General features: G+C 37.0%; 1 pseudogene; it reads left to right on the top strand.

Moving 5' to 3' along the window:
- The first annotated feature begins 396 nt into the window (after positions 1 to 396).
- On the top strand, positions 397 to 1343 carry LOC126079299 (olfactory receptor 52A1-like; annotated as a pseudogene).
- Positions 1344 to 8388: the final 7045 nt, after the last annotated feature.

Genomic DNA, 8388 nt, shown 5'->3' on the forward strand with positions numbered 1-8388 from the left:
CTGGGCTGGCATCGAGAAGTAGATAAAGAAGAAAATGGTTGTTCTTCCATCAATCTAACCTAGAGCTCACAGAAGACATAAAAGACCAGTGCTTTCAGACTCATGGTTCTCATTTCCACAAGAGCTAAGTAAAAAATCCTCAAACTTTCTCCTGATTTTCACCTTCATAAAAAGCTCTAGCTAAGGTTTTGCAAAAGTGTTTTCCTATACTCCCCTGACATGCAGTGTTGATTCTCAGGATCACCTGACCAAATTACCACCCAAAGTGCTGGGCTTATTTGTTCAATGTTCCAGACATCTGGATAATAGTGAGGGCTATGGTCTTTTTACTTCCCATTCAAGTTCTTCTTCTGCAGGTATCAGAATCACTGGTGAGAAGAGATACCACTAACCTCCATGGCATCCTTCAACTTATCATATCTGGACCCCAGAACAGTGACCCTGATTGGCATCCCTGGCCTAGAGCATGTGCAGTTTTGGATTGGGCTTTCCTTCTTTTCATTGTGCCTGGTGGCTCTTCTGGGAAACATCATTTTACTGGTCATCATTCCCGCAGAACACAGCCTGCATCAGCCTATGTACGTCTTCCTGGCAGTGCTGGCTGCCACTGATGTAGGGCTCTGTTTAGCCATTGCGCCCAAGATGTTGGCCATCTTCTGGTTTGGCTCTCGTTCCATGGCCTTTGATGCCTGTCTAGCCCAGCTCTTCTTCATCCACACCTTGCAGGGCATGGAATCTGGTATCCTGTTGGCCATGGCCTTTGACCGCTATGTTGCCATCTGTGACCCGCTGAGGCACACATCTATCCTTACACCTTCCATCCTGGTTTGGATGTTGTTGGTGGTGGCCGTTCGAGCAATAGTGCTTGTCGGCCTATTACCTATTCTAATCAAAAGATTGCATCTTTTCCAATCCACTGTTATTGCCCATACTTACTGTGAGCACATGGCTGTGGTCAACCTGGCTGCAGAAGACATTTGTGTGAATAAAATATGTGGTCTCTTTGTTGGTTTTACAATTCTGGGATTTGACATGATTTTTATTCTCATATCCTACATCCTGATTTTCCAGGCTGTTTTTCATCTAAACCAAAAGGAAGCACGACTCAAAGCTTTTAACACATGCACAGCTCATATTTTTGTCTTCCTTGAGTTTTATATTCTTGCTTTCTTCTCATTTTTCAGCCACCGTTTTGGACATGTTGCCCCCTCTACCCACATTTTTTTGTCTACCATCTACCTACTTGTACCACCTGCACTCAACCCTATTGTCTATGGTGTAAAAATAAAGTAATCTTCGAGCGGGTGGCACAGATTTTTCTTCTGAATTGTAAGTTCCAGTAATCTATCAAACGTTGGCGGTCATGGGGAAGATAGCTTACTTCCTAAGGATGGAGATTGATTAGACTCTATGCTTATTACTGGAGGCTCCCAATCACTATACTCAATCCAAGAGGCATTTATTTCACAACTTTATTTAGGATGATATAAACTGTATTTAGATTAAGTTGGATACTATCTCTCCATACACTCAATCCTTCTATTCTTTATACTTCTTAATAAGACACTTAAGTCATTATAAGTATTATTCTTTGAAATATGTGGATTTAAACTATGGATTTCTCTTTAAACAGCACTTCTGTTGCAGTGTTTTGTTAATACTTTTAGCACTTATGTAGTGGCTGATTGTATTGCTGTTTATTTACATAAAATAAATCAATGGTCTAAATTTCTACCTTGAAAAACGAGGAAAAAGGGAGCGAATTAAACAAAAGTAAGTAGGATGATACAAATAATAGCAACAGAACCAAAAATCAATGAAATATAAACAAGTGATGGTTGAAAAATAGCTAAAAACTGACAAAGCAAAAATATTAATAATAAATAAAAAAGAAAGTAACCACAAATGGATGATATAAGGAAAGAAAAAAGCATATCACTGAATAGTAGAAATATTAACACAATAATGGAATATTATAAATAAATTCTTGCCAGTGATTTCAATAATGTAAATACAGTAAAATAAAATAAAATAAAAATGTTTCTTTCAAGTCACAAATTGCAAAACAGGCACCCTCAAAAATAAATAAATAAGTAAAAACAAAACTCTCCATGCCATAGGTACTGCTATTGAGTTTTTTCAAACGTTTAAACAAATAAAACCAATCTCAAAATAAACTTTTTCGGAAAACATTGAGCTAAAAAATAATTCCAAGCTCGGTTTATTAAGTCAGTATAACTGATTCCAAAGATGATGAGGGTATTATACGACCAATAATAGCCATGAAAATAACAAAAGAATGACAAATCAAATACAGCAATAAATAAAATGATAATATGAAATAATCAAGTACAGTTTATTCCCTAATGTAAAATTGTTTTAACAATTGACTATGTACAAAACTACATTAAATAAATGAACTGAAGAAATCATATAATTGACCTCAAAATATTCAGAAAAAATACATGAAATTCATGACAGCTTCAGCAAAATTTTCTCTAAGATCAAAAACAAGTCAAGGACATCTATTTTCGCTACTCGTCTTCCATATTCATAGCGACCCTGTGTCACTGAGTCAGAATAGACTTGACAGCAATTTTTTTTTTTTTTGCTTATTTCATATTGAATTTGAGATTTTAGCTAGTGCACTGAGGTAAAACACATAAATATGCTCAGGTGAGTGTCAGAAAATGCCTTTATTTTGTGTTCATTTTTGAAAGACACTTTCATGAGTCTAAAATTCAAAGTCCCCCACCCCTGTTTTTTCAGATGCCATCCATTGCCCCCCAGTTTTCATATTTTCTTATTGTAAAGCTAGCTACCAGTGTTGATATTGCTCCTTTGAAGATAATTAATACATTTTTTTGCCTGTTCTCAGGTTTTATGCATTCAAGACCTTGGCAGAAATTCTCATTTTCTTGAATATTTTAATCTTGACTATTTTGTCTCTTATTATGTTTAATCTTAAATTATTCACCTGCAAGTATATTTCTGTAGTCTAATAGTTTTCTGTACTTTCTGGTCTTATATTTAGTAGGTTTTATAATCTTTTATTAGATACTTAAAATATATTAATAAGAAATTGTAGATTCTTTAGGTCATGTCTTTCTCCTAAGAGGGTTACATTTTCTTTGGTGGGAAGATATAGAATCAGGGGATCATGTCGATCATATCAAGAGCTGCTGTAGGGTATGTTAGATTTTGTCTAAATTTTGCCCTTAATGTTATGACATAGCTCTTCCTTCTTTGTGATCCCCACTGGGAGAGTGAGCATTTCTGAGGCTCTTAATTCTGAGCCTGGTTCTGCTAACATCTCAGCAAAAAGCTCAGGGTGTTTATCAAGGCTACTCTAGACTGTCAAGGTTTGAGATCTGTGCTTTATCTGCCCAGTAACAACTGGCTGCTGACATCTCTGCTGAGGTTTTTAGCCTTTCAACTCCTGTTTTCTGCCGAATCTCTTGGCTATCACTTACACTTGTACAGTTTAAGAGTTAGCCAAATACTTGGTGAAGTTGGTGACAGAGATGTTGGAGTTCACTTCTCTGTGGTTTTCTTCTCTCCAGAACTTTGACCTTCATTGTTTTCCTGATTCTGACCTTCCATTCTCAGTAATTATTCCAAATGTCATTGTTTTCAATAGGACATCTAGTATAATATTAATTCCAAATCTTGGCTAGGACCCAATATCTTAACTTTGTAGCCAGGAAAAATTTCACGAAGAAAAACAAAGCTGTAGAACTTGCACTACTGAACATCAAAACTTATTATAAGACAAATAATCATATTTATTCCAAAGAGCTCTGTGAATTATAATGTAGTTTATTTGTTTGAAGGACATAGAGTTGAGTTGGACTTCAAATCTTGTAATGTGAACTGTTTCCTTAATGGACATTTTACTTTTCTCCCCATAGTTGTGTTCTATTCTGAGGCAGAAATTGTGGGTAGGGTACACCCCAAATGTCCCAGCCTTATTATCAACATTCAAGTGCATGCTATTATACATTACTATGAGATTTTTTTTTTAATCTACCCATGATTCAGTCTGAATAAGCTCTGCATATTCTCACTATATAATAATTTTATCATTGCTTGCCTGCATACCTGAGCTTTACCATAGCTCTTTGCGTTCAGATGACTGATTGAACCAGGCTTCCCTACTCCTGGAAACCCTGGTGGCATAGCGTTTAAGTGCTACAGCTGCTAACCAAAAGGTCAGCAGTTCGAATCCACCAGGTGCTCCTTGGAAACTCTGTGGGGCAGTTCTACTCTGTCATAGGATCACTGAGTCGGAATCAACTAGACAGCAATGTTTTTTTTTTTTCTCTACTCCTAGTGGACCTCATTGTTATGCCACTGCACCCCAGGATTCTGCCTTTTATACCATTCTTTTATGAATTTTTCTTTCAGAATGTTCATCGAGAATGTCCAGTGGCATAACAAATAAAAACCTCTATGAGTTAGTACCAAAAGTATATTATTATAGCAATTAATGACTGTCAAGTTTCCAAAAAAGCTTACAGAAGCCATTTTTGAGCTTCACAAATAATTCAATACACAACTCCTTGTCCATAGTGAATAAATTATCAGTGAGTTTCTAAGGGAAACATATATGTGAACCTTGAAAAGTGGTCCAATTCTAAGAAGTCATCCACAGCTGTGTATCTTTTAAGTTTTAATTAAGCAATGCAATAGTATAAGAAGTATAAGTTAATGGTACCAATAATAAGCACAAAGTATACTTAACATTACATTACAGACAATTAAACATACTAGAGGTCATTGTAGTAAAAAAAAAAAAAAAATCACACTGCACTAGTCCTGGTCATCTCTGTTAAATACAGATTGCTGTGATAGTTCAACAAGAGTACTTTACAAGTTTGAAGGGTTTCCTTCTTTAGCAAACGCTGAGTAGCAGTAACCTGATCCGAATTTATTTGCTGACACAGTTTAACATTATTATGTAAAGATTCCAAAATATCTACTGACGATTCACTCACATATCTGATACCCTCTCTTGCCACAAAACGATTTGTCTGTGTATCAGTCTGCTTTGAATTAGGAGAGAGAAAAACCACACAGTAATTTAAACAGAGTAAACAGTGTCAGGAATTAATAACTTTAAAGGGAATTGATGTAGTGAGGGACTGACTAGTAAAAAGTAAAGAGAACTCTATAGAATATAGGAATGACATGTATAAGGAATAGCCACTGCACCTAGAACTGAGATAGAGAGCCCAAAGAAAAAGTCTCTCCACTCCCTCCAGGACCCAAATCCAAGCTTCATTGGAGAAGTCACAGCCTGGGTTCATTGAAAAAGAAGTCACTGTGGTGCTGCTCTAGAGGAAATTGCAGGGAATCTATTCCCTGGAATTCATCAGAAATCTTCCCTATAGGGTGCCACAAAAAGCTTTGCATGGGGAAAATGTCTCACTGGAGTTGCTCCATTACAAAACTGCTTAAAAGGAGGATTTCTGGGGGAAACTGCTGGCTGCTGCGTGATGCTATTCCCATGCACTGCAGAACATGAGCCATGGAAAAGTTCCAAGCATGGCAGGAGACTAGTGTTGGAGCCTGGAGAAAAGCACACAATAGGCTGGAGTCTGTAGAATGAGTATATTGGAATTGGAGGCAAAACCCTTTCCTCCTGCAATAGCTCTCTACCACTCTCTACTGACAAGTTTAGCGTTGTGTCAGTGCTCAAAGAAAAAATACTTAAAGGTCCATTTTTACAGAGCAGGCAAAAAAAGTGAATTTGAAGCTGAGAGACAATCGATTGTTAACAGTGAAGTATACATAGCAAATGATAAATTATTTGGTATATGTATCAGAAGCATAGCATGGAAGCAGGGCAGTGTCAGGCAACTACCTTCAGTGAAAGTAGTATTCATGGCAGTCCTCGTCCTACATAAATAACAGAAAGCTACTCTTTCTAGTGTTCCAGGTGACATCTCAGGTACAAAAGAGCAAGACACGGCAGATGTGAAATTACCTGGTTTTGACACTCAATAGTCCACAAGAGCCAATATCTCTTGGCAGATCCCATGAGTATAACTTTCAGGACCCCAAAAGGAGGAATAGGGTCAATGACTAAAGTTAGTCAACTCAGGAGAAAAAAAAGTCATGGCTTACCAAAAAATAACCATAATTCCCTTACAGGAATTTTACTCCAGATCCAATTTACCAGTCAAGAGTCATTATTTTAAATGTAAGCGATGTTGCTTGGTAACACAGTTATGGCTCAATTTTGTGAGCCATGGGACATAGCATGTCCCAACAAATTTTTAAGCCTATGTAGTTCTTTGGGAAAGAGGTAGCTCAATTTTAACACAGTTAGGTGGAATCCTGGTAGCACAGTGGTTAGGAGTTCAGCTGCTAACCAAAAGGTCAGCATTGCGAATCCACCTGCAGCTCCTTGGAAACTTATGAGGCAGTTCTACTCTGTTCAATAGGGTCACTATAAGTCAGAATCTACTCTACGGCAATGGATTGGTTTTTTTTTTTTTTTTGAGCCTCAAGGTCAGTGTCCTTTGAAATGTATGTAACTCAAGAACTCTGAGTTGGGGCCTCATTTTGTGTAGCTTGGGCGTTGTCTTAGGAGATGCCTTCTGGATGTGTGAATTTTCTAAACTTTTGACAGGTTTACCTTTATTTCTGTGAAAGAAGCCTCCTCACTATGTTTCCCAGTTACTATGTTCTCAAGAGGATATATTTATCAAGAGAATAAGCAACTCAGTCTTCATTCAGTCATAGTGACTATTTTTTCTTTGGCATCATTTATTGTTTCCAGATGTTACTGGCTCCCCACTTTCCTAGCTTCTGTACAGTAAACAATGCCTTTGCAATAAGCGTAATACAACAGAGTGGTACTTTTCAAGAGACTTAAACTCCTAGAAGTTATTCTTACCCCACAGTCAATCTTAGGCCCAATCAAGGCTCCCGTGTGTTGTATGTGGAAAGCACTGCCGTGAGAAGTTCTGCAATATTCCAGGGCAGCTGTTTCTGCTTCTTAGCTGTTAGTGTTGCTTTGTTATAATGTAGAACGCATACAAAAAGAAAAACCAAACCTGTTGCTGCCAAATCAACTCTGACTCATAGCAATCCTGTAGAACAGAGTAGAACTGCCCCATAGAGTTTCCAAAGAGCAGCTGGTGGATCCCAGCTGCTGTCCTTTTGGTTAGTAGCCTACACTCTCAACCACTGTGCCACCATAGTAGTGGTAATTTTCCTGAGATTCAAATTCCTTTGGTTTTATTTATATGGCCTGTAAATACTGCTTTTGCAGTAAAGAAGACTGCATTGTTGTGGTAATTTTCCTGAATTAAAAAAAAAAAAATCCCTTGGCTTTATTTTGGGGGCTGTAAGTACTGCTTTTGCAGCAAGGAAAAATGCATTGTAGCATGTTTTGAAAATTTTTGTGAAAAATGATAAAAAACTAAGAAGGAGACTAGAATAAAACCTACGCGCAGTCATTGTGGAGTGCCTTCATGTTTTACCACACTTCGTAAATTTTCAAGACATAAAATTAAAAAAAATAAATAAATAAAAGATTTTATTCTTGACTCACATCAGCAGTGTTTACTACATCCAAGGTCCACTGGGATATATTTGATCCCACATAATGGGTATCAAAACCCATGGCTCATTACAAAATTCCGAACTGATCCTTTAATCAGTTTGCCTTCCATTAGTAAAACCACATAGTGTCAACAAAAAATTCAAAGGAGAAAATAATTGGATTTTGAAAGGGTTAAGTTTCCAGGAGAATAAAGCAAGAAAGTTCAGCTAAGGTCAAATTTGTCCTTAGAAACAAACAAAAAAGGTATTGGTTAACCTTTATTTTTATTCCTCCCACTGAGTTACCTTTGAATAACACCTTAAATTAAAAGCAAACAAAAGGAATGCCTAAATAAATTTGTCTAGGACCATAAGCATTTGCATTATCTAACAGGTGTTAAAAATGAGACAGAGTTTGTGTAAAATAAGACTTTTATTCAGATTAAAATATTTGCAAATCTGGAAGGACATCTTTTATACACAATTTTGCAGATTTTGTACAGAGCTGGGAAAGAGTACGGGGTACTTTTGATTGGCTGACATTCAACATGCTTTTTTAAGACTCGGTTATCAAAAATGGCTGACACAGGTCTGAATCAGACTCTTTTGTTCACATACTCTAAAAGGCAGATGCAAAGGTCTAGGACAAAATGGAGTCTGATTCAGACCTGTGTCAGCCATTTAGTTATGTCAAGTGCCTCAGTTGCAGTGAGCACTTTCACAGAGGTCATTGTTATCCTCTCTATAACCTAAACAGTCAGATTATTGCTTTGATCGTTTACTTTGTCTAGATCTGCAATACCTTTGTGTGTGTGCATTTTTTGTTTTTGTTTT

This window comes from Elephas maximus, chromosome 7 (assembly GCF_024166365.1).
Source record: "Elephas maximus indicus isolate mEleMax1 chromosome 7, mEleMax1 primary haplotype, whole genome shotgun sequence".
Classification (NCBI taxonomy): domain Eukaryota; kingdom Metazoa; phylum Chordata; class Mammalia; order Proboscidea; family Elephantidae; genus Elephas; species Elephas maximus.